Below are 23,464 nucleotides of genomic sequence, written 5' to 3' on the forward strand. Positions count from 1 at the left end.
AAAATAGAGGGCATTTGAGTGTAACCTCCTGGACTCAACTCAATTCTGCCTACTTATCACTGAACCAATTAACGGGTCTTTACACAGCTTAGCAGGAAAGGTACCTTGTTAACCCTTTGATCTCAACTCAGAGAAGACTTTGGGAACCCATAATAAGCCTTTCAGGAATGCATTTTAGCTGTGAAAGAGCTTGATTCAAATGCAGCTAAATTGTAAGGTAAATAAAACTGTAGTTTTAATTGTTAGCTACAGCTTGGAAATAATTTTCACCTCTCATCATCCTGTGAGGTCTAAGGTGGGAAATGAAGATGAGAAAGTACAGTTTAAAATTTCATAAGAAAATGTTAAATATAAATATATAGATACATAGGCAGTTGCTGAATTTCAGAGCCCTCGTTCCCCAAAGTTTGTTAAAATCATCCCAGATACCAAAATTAGAATCTTGAAAGATAAAGTAAGCTTTATCAGAGGTCTTTTTAACCTTTGTGTCCTGGATGCCTACAGACCTCTTCTCAGAATAATGTTTTTTTTGGCATAACATAAAATACAGAGGATTAAAAGGAGACCAATGATATTGAAATACAGTTGTCTAAGTATTTTTCAAACAAGTTTACAAACTCCTAAGTTAAAAACTCTGCTTTAGACAATCTATTGTTTCCTTCCCACAAAATTGAGTCTGCAAAAATGGAATTGACTTTTTGGGTCATCCAAGGAACTTAATGCATTAATTTTGTTTCGGACGTGTTTCCTATGAAGCCAGCCTTCATGTAGAACTCCTTATAAGATTCCCTCATAAAAATGATGTGATAATTTTCATTTTATTAAACCCCCCCCAAAAAAAAGAGGGAAGGAGAAATGTTGCCTTGACAGAAAAGAGCCTTGACATTCTTACGCATTCAATGTAGAGATAGTATTCCTATAAGAAATTTTCACAGAAACACTTTCTTATTTTCTGCGTGGTGTAAAATGTTGCTAAATGTGTTCTTTTATGTCACTGCTGAAAATTATTTGCACTAAAATAAAAGAGCATTTTGTACAAAGTGGTTTTCCCATTTTCTAATTTACCTTAAACTGAGTACCAAGTATAGCGAACAATATTCCATACTCCTCTTTCTGAAACCTGATTTCCTAGCCAATTGATAGTGATTTATCTATTTAACGAGCTGGTCAAAGGCTAGTTTTAAGGGTGGAAAGCGCTTTAAAGGGAGTTGGGGGTTGTTGTTGTTTTTTCATTTTTTCTTTTAAATATAGATCTCCGTTGCTCGTGGAAATGGCTATCACTGACTAGGTACATTGAGGTAAAGAATGAGAAAGGGAATCCAGGGAAGGGTATAAAAGAAATATTTTGTAGCACATTGCATGTGTTAGAAAAATATTTGAGTGAATAAATAGGATCCTAGCTGTATCCGTCTACCTGTTAAGACTGTATTTCTTCTTGAGTTTCCTTAAATTGTTTGGAAATCAAGAAAGAAATCCTTGGAGGGTCAAATGTAGATAATAAATTTTGGCTTTTCGTTGCTTAGTGTCCGGTCAAATAACTTGTGGTAAATAGGACCTTGACAAGTTTCAATTGACTCAACAGTTATTAAGCACCAACTGTGTGTTGCACGTAGTAGTTACTTATGATGATTACTATGTATATAATAATATAGTGAACATTAAGGCACATGAAGTGTCCTGGGCCAGTCTTATCTCAAATTTAGTTTCTTTTGAAGAGGTCCAAAGTCATAGGAGCTGGTTTACTAATCCTGCTTGGTAACTTTCTGGATGAGTCAGTGCCAATTTTAAATGCAATTCAGATTCTTAATATGGGAGAGAGTCCTGAGAGAAGAGATGTTGGGTGTCAAACACAGATGTTTTCTCTCCAATTTGTAAAGTTCCTTCAGTCAATACACCACTAAGATGTGTCCATATTCACTTCACTTCTCTTCCTCCCCCCAAGGCTAGAAGAGGAGAGGGTCACATACCCTCAGATCACTCTAAATATGGTCAGAGAATTGAATTGTAAAGTAACATGGGGGCCATAATACTCCATGACCAATTTTTGCATATGCCTACAAACATGATGTTTTACTGTCCATCAGGGACATTCTCACAATTGTTACTGTCTTCCCATCTGCCCCTTTAAAATACAGAACCAAAGAGAAAATTGTTGCTTTACAAATAAAGAGTTTTATAAAATTCATGAGGCTCAGGATGTTTTTGGAAGACAATTTAGATTTTTTTATACCAAAAGGTGAGAGCATCGAGCCACACAATTTAGAGGGGGAAAAAAGGTAGTTGAGGGCAGGAGTGAGAAAGGGAGTGTCTTTTACATGGTTGGCAATCACTCTTGAAAAAACTAGAATTAGGTTATGTTTCTAGCTACATGACAGATTTCCAGAGGGGACATGCTTATATGTTGGGGTTTGGGACGTTTGCTGAAGAGGGTTTAAAATGCAAGGGGAAATGAACGCCTAGCATATTAGTCCTAAATGTAAAACACAGCTTCCATAAGAAAAGTGTAGCTGAGTTAACGTGTGCCCCTTTGCATCCTATGTGTAAAAATACAATTGCCTTAAGTGAGGTGCATTCTTAAGTATTTTAATTTCACAATATTTTACCCCTAAAAGATCCCCCTTTAAAAAAAAAAAGGTAGAGAACTTCCATTCAAAAGAAATTCTTTACAATTAATTAAAATGGATGTATCCAAGATGCCCAACAATGCCCAACCCAAAGAGAAGGGGGGAAAATCCACAGACGCTTTCCCTTGCTTTGATACACCCTACGATCTCTTAGAAAAATATGGGATTATGTTAACAAACAACCAGGGTAAGGAGAGATCATTGTTGTTGGACATAGTAACATATATTATACTCAAATAATACCCTTTTGAGCTACAAGCCTTTTCCTTGGCTTCTTGGACAGTGTAGGATATTTTGAACTGCGTGTCATCCGTAAGTAATAATGATGACAAGCGTTCTACAACTAACACTCTCTGCATCTTTGTGCTGTGGGATCCTTTGGTCAATACCCTTTAGTGTATGATACACAATTCTGTGATGTTAAAATACAGCAGAGTTAACCCATTCTCTGCCTAGGAGACAAAAAGAAATATAGTTGGCTCATGAGGGAGGAAGAGTAGGAATCAGGAATGGGGAAGTCTGTTCCGCCAATCCCATGCCAGTCGCCATATGGGCAGCTCATTCAATCTCTGCTTTGGTCTGCCTTCCCACCCAGAAAAAAGAGGTCATAGCATCCTGTGAGACCTGTTTTAGACGTGAGATGACGGGGTGTTAGATGAATATAAGATCATGTTTATTAAAGATGATAATCCAGGGTTAATATAAATGTGAAACTAATTTCTGTACTCATCCTGTATGATTTTTGTTATGAAAACTATTAAAAGTGTGCTTCCTTGAGTCTGAATATTTTAAGTTATTGTACTCTTCTTTTAGGTTTGCAACCCAAAATGTTTGAAGCATAGCTAGTATTTAGATGCCTTTCGGAAATTTTTAAAGAATATGATCAGAATGTTTTAGTCTTTCAATGAGAAGGCATAGCCTTCTCCTAAAGCAATATTAATAAAATTCAGATTCAGCACAAGGGATTATTTTTATTGTTATTTTTTAAACAAACTAAGGGTATGTATTAGACAACTTGAAAATATGGGAATCCTAACCCATAAGCTTATTTTTCTGTGTTGTACCACTTTGGGAAAGACCTTTTAATAAAAAAAAAAGTGAAATATATATGAAGTGCTATAATTTGTTGCCTTTTGCTTCGAAATAATCTTTCCTCAAATTTCTTTCATGTTCTGGTTAGTAGGAATGTGCTCCAGGATCCAGAAGCAATGACAAGCCTAAGAGTAGAATCATATCTCCTAGTTAGTCATTCCCTGCTTCGATTTGTGCCATCTAACATCCTGTGCATCGAGGTCCTGAGGAGCAGCGAAGCCTAGTGGATGGAGCACCGGCCTCAGAGTCAGGAAGACCTGGCTTTAAGTGCTCCTTTTAAAAGTCTCTCATTTATTGACTTGGTGACCCTGGGCAACTCATTTAACCTCTCTGTGGCCCCAGCACAACTAGGATTACAATCTAGAATCCTTTAGTTTGAATTAGAGGCATGACTTGGCATCATCTGGGGGCAACCAGGTTGCTCAGTGGATAGAGAGCCAGGTCTTGGGTTCAAATCTGGCCTCACATGCTTCCTAGCTGCGGGATCCTGGGCTAGTCACTTAACCCCCATTGCCCTGTCCTTACTGCTCTTCTGCCTTGGAACCAATACATAGTAAGAGTTTTAAAGAAACAATAATAATCATCAACATCGTCTGCCTTAGGGAGATGATGGGTTCTCACTAATTGTTTTGAAGCAAAAAGTAAACATAAAGCCTAGATGGCCACTTGTTGGGGACATGATGGAAGGGAATTTTGTTCAGGTGCTGCTTGGACTGGGGAGTGTCTGAGGCCTTTCCAACACAGATTTTATGATTCTGTATGTTATTCTGCGATATAACAAGAAATGGTTGGATGCTGAATTTTTTTTAACCCTCACCTTCCATCTTAGAATCACTTCTGTGTATTGGTTCCAAGGTAGAAAATTGGTAAAGGCTAGGCAATGGGGGTTAAGTGACTTGCCCAGGGTCCCACAGTTAGGAGTATTTGAGGTCACATTTGAATCTAGGACCTCCCACCTCTAGACCTGGACTTCAATTGACTGAGCCATCCATACTATGATTTTTAAAAATCAACCTCTGAGGTTGGTTATTGATGACTGGAGTTATCGCCCTGGTGGACTGAAAGGTAAAAAACGTCATTGTTCATATTTAGGAATCATTCATATCATCAAGATAGTTTTTGTGTAGTCAACTGTCAAAAAAAAGTTCTTTCCCTCTCAGCCCTTCTCACCAATTTGAGCCCTCCAGCCTTCACATTTTTGCCCAGTTGGTCACCCATCACTGGAATGTCATTTTCCCCCCTCTCAGTTTGTTGAATTCCAACCCAAACATTTGTGTGCTTGTTTATTTTGAGACTAAGTTTCTCTACCTCCCCTGGGCTAACAAGAGTGGCCAAGCCCAGGCCTAAGCCTACCTCTGATTAATGTGAGAACTTTGGGCTGCTTTGTTTTGTTTTTTTTTAAGCATTTATTAATATTTATTTTTTTGAAAAGTTAACATGGTTACATAATTCATGCTCTTACTTTCCCCTTCACCCCCCCCCCCCCGACATCCCCCTCACCCCCATGGCAGATGTGCATTTCCACTGGTTTTAACATGTGTCATTGATCAAGACCTATTTCCAAATTGTTGATAGTTGCATTGGTGTGGTAGTTTCGAGTCCACATCCCCAATCATGTCTGCCTCAACCCATGTGTTCAAGCAGTTGTTTTTCTTCTGTTTCCACTCCTGCAGTCCTTCCTCTGAATGTGGGTAGCATCTTTACCATAAATCCCTCAGAATTGTCCTGGGTCATTGCATTGCTGCTAGTACAGAAGTCCATTACATTCTATTTTACCACAGTGTATTGGTCTCTGTGTACAATGTTCTTCTGGCTCTGCTCCTTTCACTCTGCATCAATTCCTGGAGGTCTTTCCAGGTCACATGGAATTCCTCCAGTTTATTATTCCTTTGAGCATAATAGTATTCCATCACTAGCATATACCATAGTTTATTCAGCCATTCCCCAATTGAAGGGCATACCTTCATTTTCCAGTTTTTTGCCACCACAAAAAGTGCAGCTATAAATATTTTCATACAAGTCTGTTTATCTATGATCTCTTTGGGGTACAAACCCAACAATGGTATGGCTGGATCAAAGGGCAGGCATTTTTTTTATAGCCCTTTGAGCATAGTTCCAAATTGCCAGCCAGAATGGTTGGATCAGTTCACAACTCCACCAGCAATGCATCAATGTCCCCATTTTGCCACATCCCCTCCAGCATTCATTACTCTCCCCTTCTTTCATTTTAGCCTGGGCTGCTTTGTTTTTGATGTGGGTCCATCACCCCTAGCTGGACAGCCTAGTGGCCCCTGCTCACTTCCAGCTTGTGGTGTTCATGCAGGGCTCCACTACTGATGCTTGAGTGGCTTACTCCTGAGCTCAGGATCCATCTGCCTCAGCCTCCCTGGCCTGAGCCACCACTCCTGACAAGACCCAAACTCCAAAGCCAAACTCACAGGTCACCCCTCTGGGTCGCCATCTTGGTTCATCCTGCCTCCCTCTGGGAATCCGCTTCTCTATAAGATCTATCTGCTACAGACACTTGGATGGTGTTAGATACTTCTATGAGATGACAAATCCAAGACACTTCATCTTCTCTACATTTCTGTATCCCCTGGAGTGCCCATCCCATATTTGCAGAATGTAGCCATAGATAGCAAGTCTCAACTGGTAGTAAATGTGGGTTTCTCAGCCTCAAACAAACAAAGAAATTATGTTGAGTAACTCCTAGACACAAAGATGTGTGGTAAGACCTGGTGGAATAAAGAAACCTAAAAAACAATATTATCTATACTGAAGGAGTTTATATTATAGTTGGAAAGGAAAGGCATACACAGTTTTAAAAATTATAATACAAGCCTTCCTATAACATACCCAGTAAATCATATAATTCAATTTAATTAAATACTATTGAAATGTTTATTTCTACTACATATAAAATACTATTAGATGCTGGGAATTCAAAAATGAAAAAAATTACAATCCCTGTCCTCAAAGATTTGTAATCCACTGGTGTGGGGAAGGGTGCATTCTGCCCTTCTTTACATTAAATTAATGTATTTCATTTTATTAAATTAATTACATTAAGGCAGGTAGGTGGGGTGATAGACTTGATGGAAGTCAAGAAGAACAGAGTTCAAATCTGGCTTCACATACTTAGTTGCTGTTAAGTGACTAATGTGGGAAAGTCATATAACCTCTATCTGCCTTAGTTTCCTCATCTGTAAAATTGGGATACTAATAGTATCTATATCACATAGTTGTTTCTGAGGACCAAAGGAGATAATATTTGTAAAGCAGTTTTCAAGCACTATGTAAATACTAGCTGCTGTTACTGCTACCACCACCACTACTACTATTACTACTATTAAAATAATAAAGTTCAATGAGATGGGACAGAGAGATTCTCTAGGAAGATTTGATGAAGGAGGGAACACTTTCATCTGGGAGGGAGAAGAAAGAGGATCAAGGAAGGCTTCATAGAAGAAGTGACACTTCAGGAGTGTAGAAGGGAAGGATTGTGACAAAGGGAAAATGAGGGAGTTTTCACAGAGAGGTCTAATACAGAAGAAGGGAGGTAGACAACAGTAAGATAAGATGAGAAAGCTACCAGTTCCCAAGACCATGGATTTAGAGCCAGAAAAGATCTTAGAGCTCATTAAGTTCAACCTCCCGGTTGTGAAAAGAAATTCTTGGTTCTCTTTGTCTAATCTGAGTTTACACTTGTGAAAAGGGAATCCCCTTATTCTCTTCGCCTAGTTGGAGTTAAAAGTTTGATTAACTGATAACTTAAGTACCCCTACTTAGTACATTACTAGATTGTTAGGACAGGATTAACTCTCCTTTGTCTACTTTTGAGTTAATCAACAAAAGCTGAATATATCCATACTTAACCCTAAAGTAAGGGAAACTCTTACTACAGGAGTTTAGACACTGCTACTTAACCTTAAGTAGGGAGAAGTCTGCAACCCACTGCTAAACTGGGTGATAACTCAAAAATGTGAATCCTAGGAGGAGAGTTAACACCTTTAGAGGTGACAAGTCAATCCCACAGACACTGCCCCTGGGCAGGGCTGGACAATTTGGAAACTGTGATTGGCCCCTGTGAAGAGGGACAGGAATAGGAAACCACCATAAAAGCCATGAAATCCTTGGGCTGGGGGGAGTCTCGTGAAATTGAGTCTTGTGGAGAGTGTTTCCTGGAGATAGTCTTCAAGGGAACTTCTCTGGAGACTGTGGTGTGAATCATGGCTTCAGTTTAGATTCCGAATCCTGGACTACTTCCTTGAGTGAGTGAAAAGGGCTGACTCCTTTCCTAGTTTCCCTAAGAGACTAGCTTCCATCTTGGAGGAAGCCTCATTACTGGCCCTCCTGGCTGAGAAATCACATAGGAATTTTCCCTAACCTCTCTCACATTTCTCTACTTGATTATTTCCCCTCTAATTTGGTAAATAAACTTCTGACTTGAGATATAATAGCTTCGACGACCATGTTATTTCATATAATTTAAGTCCAACCACTAATTTAACCTTTACACTATTGTATAGATTGTGACTTGCACAAGATCCCAAGATGACAGTAAGTAAAAGAACCAAAATTTGAATCCAGGTCCTCAGTCCCTCTTTCTATTGCACCATTGATTAAATTATAGAATCAGTGAAGGGGATTTACAGTGAAGGGTTGAATGTAAGAAAAAATTCCTGAAGAATTCAGGCTGATATTAGAGGAGGTAGTGAGTTCTCTCACTGGAGATTGTCCAGCAAGGGTTAGATGGCCACTTCTCAGGTATATGGTAGAGGGAGGGCTTTTCAGGAACAATTTGGATTGGTTGACCTCTGGATGGCCTTCCAAAGAAAACATGATTCTGGAAGTCATCCAAGACTAAAAGGTGGGTTGGAGCTAGAATGTGTGCTACCTTAAATGTTAGACTAAAGACTTTGTATTTTATTCCTGAAAGATTTTTGGGCAAGGAAGGGAGTGTCAAAGTCAGCCCTATATATTAGGAATATCATTTTTGTGATTATATAAAGGGGAGAGAAGAGAGACAAGGAGACCAGTTGAAAGATGACAGTCCAGGCCGGAAGTAATTAGGACCAGACCTAGGGTGGTGGCAATGGACTGAGAAAAGGGTCTCAAGACAGGAGGTCCTGGATTCAAATCTGGCCTCAGATACTTCCTAACTGTGTGACCCTGGGCAAGTCACTTAACCACCAACCTCGCCTTTGCCTCTCTTCTGCCTTGGAACCAATACAGTATCAATTCTAAGATGGAAGGTATGGATTAAAAAAAAATGATCCTGAGATCTGTCAACCTGGATGACTGAGAAGATGGTGGTGCCATGAATAGAAAAAAGGGAATTTTAGAAGAGAGTCAAGTTTAAGAAGGAAGAGGATAAATTTAGTTTTGAACATCAACTCATCACTAAATTCTTTTTAAGAATTTTAATTTTAATTTTTTACATGTATCATTGATCAAGACCTATTTCCATATTATTAATATTTGCATTAGGGTAATCATTTAGCATCTACATCCCCAGTCATATCCCCATCAAACCATGTGATCAAGCAGTTGTTTTTCTTCTGTGTTTCTACCCCCACAGTTCTTCCTCTGAATGTGGATAGCATTCTTTCTCAAAAGTCCCTTAGAATTGTTCTGGATCATTGCATTGCTGCTAGTAGAAAAGTCCATTACATTCAATTGTGCCATAATGTATGAGTCTCTGTGTATAAGGTTCTGCTCCTTTCACTCTGCATCAATTCTGGGAGATTGTTCCAGTTCACATGGAATTGCTCTAGTTCATTCTTCCTTTCAGCACAATATTCTTCCATCACCATCAGACACCACAATTTATTTAGCCATTCCCCAAATGACTGATACCTCCTCATTTTCCAATTTTTTGACACCACAATATAAATATTCTTTTACAAGTCTTTTTCCTTGTTATCTCTTTGGGGTACAAACCCAGCAGTGGTATGGCTAAATCAAAGGGCAGGCAGTCATTTAAAGCCCTTTGGGCATAATTCCAAATTGCCTTCCAGAATGGTGGGATCAGTTCACAACTCCACCAGCAATGCACTAATGTCCCTATTTTGCCACATCCCCTCCAACATTTATTATTTTCCTTTGCTGTCATATTAGCCAATATGCTAGGTGGAAGGTAGTACCTCAGAGCTGCTTTGATTTGCATTTCTCTAATTATGAGAGATTTAGAACACTCTTTCATGCTATCACTAAACTCTTAAGCACCTACTAGAAACCAGATACTGAACTACAGACTGAGGAAGCAACAATAAGAAGTAAAACAATCTTCACTCTCAGAGACCTTCCATTCTATCAGAGGAGACAACAAATATACATATACATATTTGCAGAATAAATAGAGGGGAGTTAAAATGCAAAGAATTTAGGAAGGGAAGGCTCTAGCAGCTGGGGAGGGTGAGTCAGGAAAGATTCAAGGAGGTAGTGCTTGAGTCCCATCTTGGAGGAAGAGAGGGATTCAGTGGGGCAGTGATAAGGAGAGGGGAAGGTTAATGCCAAAGTACAGAGATAGTAGTGCCAAGAATGAAGTGTGACAGTAGATGGTAGAGTCTAGAAAGACATGTGGAAGAAAAACTCTGCCCATCTGGCACAAAATTGTCCACCACAAATTTATTAGTTTGTCTATCTGAGAGTAGCTATTTTAAAGGGAAAAGGAGATCAAGAGACAGAGTTTCTGCTACTCACTGTAAATCTCTCTGACCAAGCTACTTATCCTTCTAACTAAGAGGGTTCAGAAACAAGACAAAATTCTTGGAGTACAGAATTTCATTTGAGGGCTTGATTCATTAAGCAGAACTAAAAGATAGGTTAATGCTAGGCATTCTTAGAGATAATCTGTCTCCATGGAGAACAGAAATTCTGGGTTTAATTCCTGGCATTACAAGCTGGGTGACCTTTGGGCAAGTCATTTCAATTCTCATCGATTCATAAATTGTTAGAGTCGGGAAGAGGGGTGAAGGGGAAAGTAAAAACAAGAATCATGTAACCATGGAAAATTTTTCTAAAAAAATAAAATACTTAAATCAGTATTAAATAAATAAATAAATAAATTGTCAGTTGGAAGGGACTTTAAAACTCACCTTGCCTAATACCTTCCATCCTACAAATAAACCTCTGTTTCTTCATCAGTAGAATGAGAGTAATATTCAAATTGCCTGCCTCATAGGGTTGTTGTATGGATTAAATGAGAGCATTTAAAGCATTTTGTAAGTGCCAACTATTATTCACTTGTTGCTTTAGATTTCTCTTTAACTTAAAAAAAATAAAACCATAAATTACTTCTGAGAAAAGCCATCATAATGGAAATTTTCTGATTTGTTTTCATTTTGTGATAAAGCATTTTTGAAATAGAGGTTGAGATGGTAGACTTCACTGTGAATCCACATCAGCAATTAAGGATGAAATTAAGTAGCAATATCAGATCAAATTGGATGTGGCTATTTATAGTGATAGTTTCTGAGAAGGCTAACTGGCAATTTGGATCATTTTCTCAAATTTAATAAAGCCTTTTCTAAAGGTCTATGACACTTGTGACTAAGTATGTTACAGGCTGAAAGTTGCACTCAGAAAGTATGTGAAATAGAAGGAAAGGAAATATGCATAGTGCCATGTGCCTGTATTATAGATGAGATTTATTTATTATAGATTATAATAAATTATCATGTATTGTGATAAATGATATTATTATAGATTATCAGATAGTATTATAGATTATCATCAAGTTTTGTAAATAATCAATCCCACTGCTACTATACACAAAAAAATCACAGGAAGAGAAAAAGGATCCATGTGTACCAAAATATTTATAAGCACTTTCTTGGGGGGTGGCAAAGGACTGGAAACTGATCAAATGCCTTTTGATTGGGGAATAGCTGAACAAGTTAGGTATATGAATATGATGAAATACTATTATGCTACAAGAAATGATGAACAGGATGGTTTCAGAAAAAGCTGGGAAGACTTCTGTAAATTGATGTGAAGTGAAATGAGCAGAACCAAGAGTACAGTTTAAACAGTAACAGCAAATATTGCAAAGATAATCAACTTCAAAAGTCTTAGTAACTTGGATCAACAATGACTAATCACAATTCCAAAAGATTCATGATAAAACATGATATCCACTCCAGATAGGGAGATGATGGACTCAGAGTAAAAATTAAAGCATATTTTCTTCTCTTTCTTTTTTTTAATGTATCATTTTTAACAAGACTATCTGTATTTGTAATGGGCTTTTGTTTTTCTTATTTTCTCAATGAATGAGGGAAAAGGAGATAATTTAGAATTAAAAATAAAACTGAACCCCAGAAAATATCAACCCCCTGTAGATGAGGTCTAAGAAAGTAGTTTTAGCTGAAAAATGAAGTCAGAAGCCAGAATGCAGAGGTTTTAGATAAGAAAGATACAGCAGGATCAAGTAAGAGTCTTTTCTTTAAGGGATAGGTGAAGCATATGGTGTTTGTAGGCAGCAGAGAAGGTAGAATTTTGAGAGTGAATTTACAAAAAATGAATAATATAGAAATAGGTACCAAGTGATAACATTTGTTCAACCCAGTGTTGGCTCCAGGAGTGGGGAAGGGAGAGGAGAGGGAAAGAAAATGAATCATGTAACCATGGAAAAATATTTAAAAATAAAAAACAAAAAAAAATTTTAAAGAATTTTGAGAGTGAGGAAGATTGAAGGGACAATCTGCTGGAGAGATGCAACAGGACCGAGAATACACAAGGAGATGGACAGATAAGTGTCACAATAGATTAAAGCACCTAGCCTGGATTCAGGAAAACCTGAGTTCAAATCTAGTCTTACACACTTGCTAGCTGTATAACTATGGGCAAGTTACATAACCTGTTTGTCCCATTTTCCTCATCTGTAAAATGGGAATAATAATAGCACCTACCTCTCAGAATTGTTGTGAGGATCACATGAGATAATAATTGTAAAATGCTTAGCACAATGCCCGGCATATAGTAAGTGCTATATTAATATTAGCTCTTATTATTATCTCTTCGTGAGAGACAAAGGTAACGGAGAAAATAGTAGGGGGGAAACACTGAATGATGTGAGAGGAGGAGGAGAGGAAAAGAGGGAGCTCTCAGAGAATGACCTCCTTTTTAAAAAATAAAATATGACCTCAGTTAAGAAGATAGGGAAGGGTATGCCATGGGAAACTAGAGAAAAGATGAAAATAGTTTGGAATGGATGCTAGGAGGGAAGGAGTGTTTAGGCAGGTGAGAAGTGAAGGCCCCATTGAGATTATGCAACATACATCTGCAGTGGTCCTAATCAGCAAAGTTTTGTGGCTTCCTCTACCTTCATTTAGGAACCTGTCGATCAGAGCAAAAACAGTGGAAAATAAGAGTAATTTGGGATTGGGGGTTGGCAAGGCAACAAGGGACTGGAGGGTAAAAGCATGGCATTGAGCTGATTAACCAAAAGGATAGAGGAGGGAGGAAAGTGCAGCTTGTGCAGAGGTGACACCTTGGAAAAAACTGAGTTGTAGAATGATTAGAAATCATGGTAAAGATGAAGAACAAGGCTAAGGTCATAGGCGAGATGGAATGCTTAAAGATATAATCAGGTAAAGGTATTTTATGAACATGAGTAGAATATTTGTGGATGGTGACAAGATCAAGGGGAGAAAAAAGTTGGTTTTATTTCTCTTTAAATTTTTTTAGTGGTTTCGTTAGCATATAAAACTCCCAATGAGGAAATTCTACTCTACCAATGTACATCAGTATCTACTCAATTACTTATAGTTTTAGAGAGTTATCTGGGACTAGGATATTAAAATGACTTTCCCAGAGTCACTCAGCCAGTTTGTGTCAGAAACAGAAATTGAACCCAGCTCTTCCTTTCTCTGAAGCCAGCATTCTTATCTACTACCCCACATTAAAGAATTTAAAAAAAAAATGAAGAGTACTTATTATTTCTAAACCAAACTATCCTCCTTAGAGAGAGTATAGGGATGGTACTGTTGGCAGTAATACAGAATGAATTAATTTTTCAAAAGCATTTATTATGTGCTTAAGATGTGCTCAGTACTCAGGGTGCAAAAGAAAAAAAAAAAGGAGGCCAACTCCTGCCTTGAAAAATCGTACATTCCAATGAGGGAGACAGCATAAATTGGGCCATGGTGGCCTCAACAGGTTACTGTGGTTTAGAAACTTACTGGGAGGGTGAGTCAAGCCACTGGGGAATAGACTGGCCTTGCTCTTTCCTGTAGTAATAACAATAATTATTTTATTATAATTTCAGATTGGAAAGCAAAGAATGGGGAGCAGAGGGTGGAAGGGAATCAGAGGGTGCAAAGCCATGAGGTAACAGGTGAGCAAACTGAAATACAACTAGAGCCATGAGAAGCACTCCTTATTCAGGATCATAGTGCTCCAGGGTTGAGGACATGAAAGAATTAAGTCTTCCAGGTGAGGAGAACAAAATTTAACATTTAAAAAATTATTTTCTTTATTTTGCTGACATGGTTGCATAACAAAGGCAGGAATGTAAAACAAAACTGGAAAGAATTTTTCTAGGTCCACATCCGACAGAGGAAGAAAGTTCCATCCCAGGAAAAGAAAGATGAAATTTAAAGAGTATCCATTAAAGATATTAGCACAGTAGAAGGAAGTAGAAGATCTGAATTCAAATCCTGGGCCTTCTAGTAACTAAAAATATGCCACAATTTCTCTGAGTTTTGATTCTGTTTTACATAAAATAAGGAGTTTGAACTTTTTCTTGTGTTCAGTTGTGTCCAACCTTTTATGACTCCCATTTTGGGTTTTCCCAGCAAATATACTGAAATGATTGGTCATTTCCTTCTCTAATTCATTTTTTTACAGATGGGGAAACTAAGGCAAATAGCATCAAGTGACTTGCCCAGGGTCAAAGAGTTATTAAATGCCTGAGAGCAGATTTGAACTCTATCCTCTTGTACCAGCTATACCTAGCTAATTAGCACATTGGATGTAGCCCTGGGCCTGGAGTCAGGAAGACCTGAATTCAAATTTGGCCTCAGATCTCTGCAGTGGGAACCTAACTTGTGCCTGCCTCAGTTTCCTCAACTAAAAAATTGGGACTATTATCATCCAGGGTTGTTGTAAGGATCAAATAAGATAATTGCAAAATGCTTAGCACTATGCCTGGCCTAAACTAGTGCTATACGAATGTTTATTCTCTTTCTCCCCATGAAGCATCTTCCTCTTGCACTTCTATGACATTAGCATAGTTTACTACTTCATCAGAAACTGAATTTTATAGATATTTGGGTCTTTAGAGATCATGTCCACTCACAATTTCATAGATAAGAAAATGGAGTCTAAGGAGATGAATCTGGTATTTAGAAGAACAGGCAATGGGTGACTTTACTTCTCTAGCCTGGTTTGCACTTGTCTGGTATCTCCCCGGAGTTTTACCAAAGGCTTTGCTCAACATCTGGCAAGGTCACATCAAAGACAGGGCTAAAGGAATACTGGCATGCAGAGGCTGATGGATGGAGCAATAACACAGTCACGAGATCCTGTATTCTGGTCATCTCAAAGTCATCACCAAGGTGAACTGAGGAGCTGGGAGCTGTCTCAGCTGTTTCTGCAGGAAAAGATTGGAGAACCAGATCTACCTACCAGGGGTTATGGAGATTAATGAACAGTGAAGATGATGGCTCTGACAGAGCATCATTTTCCCCAATAAGACGCCCTGGTGCACCTAGCAACTATAGCCAGATGTGGAAATAGCTATATTTTATATATATATATATATATACATATATATATATATATATGTCCTAATAAGCTTGATCACCTGTAATTTTTGAGAGTTCTGAAAGTCACTAATTATTTCTTTTCATTTTTGTTAGAAGATTTTTTTCTCACTGGACTGGAAAATTTCTAAACTCTTATTTTTAATTAGCTTGTCTCTGCCATTAGTCCAGTTGCTTCATTTTCATTCAACATTCAGATGCTCTACTATCTTTGTTTTGTTCACATTCTAAGTCATTTATGAACTACACATGCTTCATTCAACATTCACATGCTGTACTATTTTTGTTTTGTTCACATTCTAAGTCATTTATGATCTACACAATTAATGAGATTGACTCTTCATTCCATCTGGTTTTTTGTTGTTGTTGTTGTTGTTGTTGTTTTTTTTGGCTCTCTACAATTCACCTGTCTCAGCTCTGTATTTACTCCAGCGATCATACTTTTTCATTGTTTGGGGCCTTAGCTCTAGAATGAGACCAGAAATAGAGGAAATATCCTTTCACCTTCTTTCTAGACCTCTGCTAATGTCCTCCACGGATACTTCAATCATGTTGTGAAGGCCACCATTGGTTCTCAAAGGTCAGTGGAAGACAATTTCTAGAATGTTCTGCCAAGCTGGAAAGTCTTTGAGCAAGGGCTCAGGGCCAACCTAGCTAATTTGAGAGAGGCTCATCACCAGGATGATTTTTTTTTTCACTACAGAAATTTTCAAACACTGTGTACGAAGTCATGGAGGGCTTATGAATGGAAAGAGTGCCCCCACCTAGGAAATGATGAATCACTAAAGTAATGAGGTGTTCTTTCAGAAACTGTCTTTCTGTGCTGGGGCGAGGGATTGTAACTCTTTTCCAGGTCCCAGGGTAACTATGTAGTGCTCTGTATCAATAATTATAAGACCCCAAATAAAAATGAAATTCAGTAAACATTATAAATGGCCCTCTGGAGACCTAAGACAAGGAGTATGCTTCCACGATACTAAATTCACTACCAGTGTGAGGCTAGATTGGAAGCAAAATTTGTATTATCACTGTTATTTAGATGTTCAGCACTGAAAAGGTTCTTTAAAAAAAAGAGTTTGGTTGAATTGAAGTACATCAGTAAGCAGGAATAACCCTACAAACACACACACACACACACACACACACACACACACACACAAGAAAGTGGGAATTCCACTACATTTGAGTTATCTGAGTACACCATAAAATCCAAGCCCCAACATATCCCCTCAGCAACTTGCCAAGGACCTAGAATTCTTCTCTCCCATCATCTGGTAGAGTGATCCTTTTTATTTATTAGACATCATCTCTAGGAAGTCCCTGTTAAAATGCAAATGTGCTGTTTAGAAAGCTGCAACATTAGCAGAAAATAGGGCACTGCAGGAATGAGGAACAGGACAGAAAGGCTTTGTAGTTTAGCATACTCCCCCTCCCCCCCCACAACTTGGTTCCCGACTCTCTTGATTATAATAACATCCAGAACAAGGGAGGCGATGGTCCCACTTTATTCTGCCCTTGTCAGAATACATCTGGGATGCTGTGTTCACTTCTGAACATCACATCTTAGGAACAACATTGGCAAACTAGAGAAAGGGGAAAAGAAAGAAAGGAAGTAGAGAGAAAGAGAGAAAGAAAAATAAGGAGGGAGGGGTAGGAAGAGAGAAGTGGTGAGTAGATTTTAACTTGATCAAAACAATGTGACCTATCCAAAATAAGAATAGGATACTTCAAGATATAATGAATTCTCAATAATTCAATCAATAAACCAACAAGCATTAATTAAGCATTTACTATGTGACAGAACTGTGCTAAGTAGTGGGAATACAAAGAAAAAACAACAACAAAAAAGAATCCTGCCCACAGAAACCTTACATTCTAATGGAGGAGACAACGCATAAAATCTGAACATACAAGATAAATATAGATTAGGTGTATATATTTAAATCTACTAGAATGAGGGAAAGAATTAGGTAGTGAGAAAGACTATGAGCCAAACACTGATCTCATTGAGAAAGGAAAGGAGAATGTCCTGGAAGCTGGTAAATAATAGCTAACAGAATCTGGATTCTGTGATAAATTTGGGTTGAAATAAACTCAAAGGAGAAGTTGCTAGATGATGGTAATAAGAGGCAAATGTGTAAGTGGAGAAGGGAAACAAGTATTCCAATTCTACCACCACGACTAAGCACAACCATCACTGGAAAGCATGGGAAGGGAAGCAATATCATCAGGAGAGAGGAAAGTCTCAGTGAGTACCAAAAGATGGAATGAGAATGCAACAGGTTTAACATGAAAGTGAGTTTATTAATTATACAGCAGACATTCCAAAGAGCACAGTGGAAGTGGAAGCACAAGGGGAAGGCAGATCTGAAATGGAGGCAGAGAGAATGAGATAGAGGGGGCTAGGAAAGAAGGATTAGCATCAGAGTTAGGAGAAGAGGAGGGATGAGAGAAACAGTAGGGGACGGTATGTTAAACAATAGGGAATGAATCCTTGCAGAGTAACAGTGAGGTTTGAAGTAGGTAAATAAACACACAGGGATTCCTGGGGATCGGGAAGAGGGGAGAGGGATGAAGGAGGAATGAAGTAGGAAGAGGTATAACTACCTTAGACAAATACAAATGGGCTGTGACAGTTTGAGTGAGTGGCAGTTGGGATCCAACTGACTCTCAGACTATATCAACCAGGAATACCTACTTACTATGGAAAAGAAACAACAGGAAGTTAAAAATGACTATTTAATAATGAATTTAAAGGGTAAGAGATGTAGAGAGAAGTCACCATAAAACTAGGTATCTAAGGACAAAACTCAGCGACTAGGAGATGGGTCAAGATCTACTCTATACTAGCACAATCTGTCAGCTTGCCTGGCTGGAAGGGAAAACGGATGTCTCACAACTGGTTCTACTTCTGTTCCATCGATGATCATAGATTTCAGGAACACGGGTCCACAGCAAAATAAATGCACAAAGGTAAAGACAAAAAGTTTGAATAAGCCTGGGATGTCCACCATCCAAGTCTGATCCTCCTGCTCAACTTGATTTCCCAAAGGCAGGTGCTTCTTCTGGGAGACAAATCCACTCTCCTGGGCTCTCCATGAGAGGCAGTTCACCAGCATCCAACTGCTCTCAGCCATAACAGAGTCTCTCAGGAATCATTTCCTTCCTTGCCACTATTCCATCATTGGAACCTTTTGGTCTTATCTGACAGCCTGGATGCTAATTTCACTAAATATCTAAACTCTTAATTTTCCTCATAACAGTTTGGCTATTGAAGGTAGGTGATTAGAAGGCTCAAAGATGATGATTTGTGTCCTTACAACTCTCAAATGCCCAGCCTACTATATTGAAGTGAATTGTGGTAAGCCTGGGTATGGTGTGACCCTACCCTCCTCCTCTGGCCGGGAAGCTGAGAGAGGAGGCCAGTGCTGATTTTCCTAAACTAGAGTTTCTCCTCATCAGGGTCTAGCTAATGCATTCTCAGGTCCATTTGGAAGTCTAACAAGAAGGCAGAAAGTAGTTTGTTCCAGACCTGAAGCTCCTAACCAAAGGTTTCCAAGTGGAGGAGAGATGACCACATTGCTTAAACTATAGAGAAGAATTCGGGTCAGGTCTACCAGTTGGATTAAATGGGTTCCAAGACCCCTTCCAACTCTGGAAATTATGGGATCAAAGATAATGTGACTTAATTCACTTTTTTTTTTTTTTGCCACATGCTAGCCAGTCAGTCAATAAACATTTCTTAATAAGCTAGTGTATACTAGGCACAATAGTTAAGAGCTGGGAATACAAAAAGAGGCAAAAATAGTTCTTGCCCTCAAAGAGTTCACAATCTCTGAGGGAGGCAAGCAAGCAAGTATGTGCAAATATGCTATCTACAGTATAAATAGGAAATAATTCAAATACGGAAGATATTGCAACTAAAAGAGATTAGGAAAGGTTTCCTGTACAGGGTGGGATTTTGGTTGAGACTTAAGGAAGCCAGGGAGGGCAGAAGTCAGAGCAGAGAATGGAGAGCATTCTAGGAATGGGGAAGAGCCAGAGAAAATGCCTGGGGCCAAGAGATGGAGTGTCTTATTAGTAAAACAGCAAAGAGGACACTGTCTCTGGATCAAAGCCCTGCCTGTTTAGAAATACAAAGATGAAGACATGGGGACCTTGACACAAGAGAAGAGCGATCTGGGGTAGAAAAAAGAGAAGGAACCATTCCTATTTGATCAGATAGTTCCCAAAGATAGTGGGGACCTCTCTAGTAGGAAAAGGAAGATTTAGATGAGACAGGTTGCTCTTTGCCTTCAAATAATCTGCTTTAATTATTGCAGGGTTTTGTTGTTTTTGTTTTTGTTTTTTTAAGGCAAACAGTGATGCTTCCAGAAAAGACTAGGTTGAAAGATAGATTTATCACTCAAGTTACCCAAGCATGAAAGAGTTAGAAGTAAGTAATTAATAAGGCCTATCTTGGATAATAGTGGTGTACAGCAAATATACCAGAGTTGTCTAAACAGATAGTTCACTATGTGGGTCATGATTACTCTCTTCCAGGAAGACAGCAGTTTTTCATGAATTTATAAGTACAAGGAAAGGGTATGTTTCCAAAGCAGTTAGGGCCCCTAGTGGGTAGAGCTCTGGGTTTGGAATTAGAAAACCCAATTTCAAATCTGGCTTTGGACATTTATTAGCTGAATGACCCCAAGTAAGTTACTTAACTTCCAACTGCCTCAGATTCCTCAATTATAAATGGGGATAATAATAGTATCTGCCTCACAGGATGGTCGTGAGAATAATGTGTTGAAAGATATCTATAAATTGTCTGGCATGTAATAAGAGCTTGGGTATGATTAAAATTCTCTAGAGATAGTATCTTCATTTTATAATTATTATTTATTAAATAGAAAAAAGTGAACCAGAGAAAGAGAAGCATAAGCCATGTGTGGCTGGCTCTTTCTGTCACTTCACCCTCTCTCATCTGTGGTTCCAAGGAAAGAAAGCACCTTCCTGTCCTCTCCATCTATTTACATTCTTCCTGATATCCCTATCCTGAGCGTCTCTGATTGGTAGACTCAGACATCGGTCTTGACAAGAAGTGGGTCTTTTAGATGTCAGGAGTAAACCAAGTGTTTAGAAAGGCCTCACAGTGCATGTACAGATCATGGTTGGCAAAAGGAAGAAGGACTGCACTCCTGGCTTGAGGGAGATACAATCCAGAGAAGCATTTTTTCATATGACTAAAGATAGTTTTAATTTCTTTATCTGAAAGTTGCCTTTTCATATCCATTGACTATTTGAATTCTTATAAACTTGACTCAGTTCTCTATATTTTTGAGAAATAAAAATGAAGCCTTTGTCAGAAAGACTTGCTATAAAGATTTTTTCCCTATTGTTTGTCTTTTAATCTTGGTTGCATTGCTTTTGTTTGTGCAGAAACTTTTTAATTTGATGTAATCCAATTTATCCATTTTACATCTCATAATGTTCTCTATATCTTGTTTTGTCCTAAATTCTGCTCTTTTTCATAGGACTGACAGATGAACTTTTGTGCTCCCCTAACTTTTTTATGGTTTCACCCTTTATTTCTAAATCATGTATCCATTTTGACTTTACCTTGGTATATGGCATGAAGTGTTGGTCTATACCTAATTTCTGCCATACTGTTTTCCAGTTTTCTCAGGAATTTTTTTCAGATAATGGGTTCTTTTTCCAAAAGCTTGGGTCTTTGGGTGTGTTAAATAATAGGTTAGTAAGATAATTTGCCACTGCGTGTTGTGTTAAATCTATTCCATATTCATCCTCTATCCTAGATGGTACTAGATTGTTTTGATGGTTGCCACTTTATAATCTAATTTGAAATTGCTAAGCCTCCTTCCTTCATATTTTTTTCACCAATTCCACTGATATTCTAGGTCTTTTGTTCTTCCAGATGAATTTTGTTATTATTTTTTCTAGCCCTATAAGATAATTTTTGGGTAGTTTGATTGGTATGGCACTGAATAAGTAAGTTAATTTAGGAAGAATTGTCATTTTTGTTATATTGGCTTGGGTTACCCATGAGCAATTAATGTTTTTCCAGTTATTTAGATCTGACTATTTGCATGAAAAATGTTTCATAGTTGTGATTATAGAATTCCTGGGTGTGTGTTGGCAGGTAGATTTTCAAGTTTTTATATTGTTTAGAGTTATTTTAAGTGGGAATTCTCTTTCTATTTGTTGTTGATGGACTTTATGGTAGTTTAGAGAAATGATGATGGGGGTTGTTTTATAACTTTCACATTTGTTAAAATTATTTATTATTTTGATTAATTTTTGGTTGATTCTCTAGGATTGTGTAGGTATACTGTAATATCATCTGCAAAAAGTGATAGTGAAAGCTTTATTTCTTCATTATCTATTCTAATTCCTTCAATTTCTTCTTCTTCTTTCCTTATAGCATTTCCAGTACAATATTGAATAATAGTGGCAATAATGGGCATCCTTGTTTCACTTGTGATTTTACTGGTAAGGCTTCTAGCTTATACTCATTACAGATGATGTTTGCTGATGCTATTTATCATCTTGAGGAATGTTTTATTTAATCCAATGTTTCTATTGTTTTTAAAAGGAATGGGTGTTCTATTTTGTCAAAGGCTTTTCCCACATCTATTAAAATAACCATATGGTTTCTGTTGGTTTTGTTATTGATATGGTAAATTATGTTGATAGTTTTCCTAATATTGAAGCATGCCTACATTCCTAGTGTAAAACCTACTTGGTCATAGTGTATGATCTTTGCTATAATCTTCCTGCTAGCATTTTGTTTAAAATTTCTACATTGTTATTTATTAGGAATATTGGTCTACAGTTTTCTTTCTCTATTTTTGTCCTTCATGGTTTAGGGATCAACACCATATTTATATCATAAAAGTAAATTGGCAGAGCTCCTTCCCCAGCTATTTTTCTGAATATGTAGTATTGAAATTAATTGTTCCTTAAATGTTTGGTAGAATTCACTTGTGAATCCATCTGGCCCTGGGGCTTCTTTCTTAGGGAATTTATTGATGGCTGTTCAATTTTTTTTCTGAGATGGGATTGTTCTGTATTCTATTTTCTCTTCTGTTAATCTCGGAAATTTATGTTTTTTTAATATTCATCTATTTTTCTTTAAAATATCAGATTTGTTGGAATGTAATTGGGCAAAATAACTCCTAATAATTGTTTTAATTTCCTATTCATTGTTTGTAATCTCACCCTTTTAATTTTGGATACTGGTAATTGTCTTTTTTCTTTTGATCATTTTATCAAATTAATAAATTTTTTATCTATTTTATTGATTTTTTTTCATAAAAACCAACTCCATGTCTTATTTCTTAGTTCAATAGTTTTCTTTCTTTAAATTTTATTAATCTCTCCTTTGATTTTCAGTATATCTAATTTGATGTTTAATTGGGAGTTTAAAAAAAAATTGTCTCTAGTTTTTTAGTTGTATATCCAATTTATTAATCCACTCTTTCTCAGTTTTATTGATGCAAGCGTTTAGATATAATTGCTCCCTAAGTACTGCTTTGGCTGTATCCCCCCAAATTTTGGTTTGTTTTCTTCTTTTTGTCATTCTCTTTAATGAAATTGTTGATTGTTTCTATGATTTGTTCTTTCACCCACTCTCTCTTTAATATAAGGTTATGTAGTTTCCAATTCATTCTTAGATTTTTTTTTTCCCTCTGGCCCTTTGTTCAATGTAATTTTGATAGCATTATGGTTTTAAAAGGATGCATTTGATATTTTGCTTTTCTGCATTTAATTGTGAGGCTTTTATGTCCTTTTTTTAGTATGATTAATTTTTGTGAAGGTTTCATGTACTAATGAGAAAAAGGTATATTCCTTTCTATTCCCATTTAGTTTTCTCCAGAGGTATATGAAGTGTGACTTTTCTAAAATTCTATTCACCTTCCCAATTTCTTTTTTGTTTGTTTATTTTATTTTTCTAATTCTGAGAGATGAAGGTTA

Source organism: Gracilinanus agilis, chromosome 2 (genome assembly GCF_016433145.1).
Source record: "Gracilinanus agilis isolate LMUSP501 chromosome 2, AgileGrace, whole genome shotgun sequence".
NCBI lineage: Eukaryota > Metazoa > Chordata > Mammalia > Didelphimorphia > Didelphidae > Gracilinanus > Gracilinanus agilis.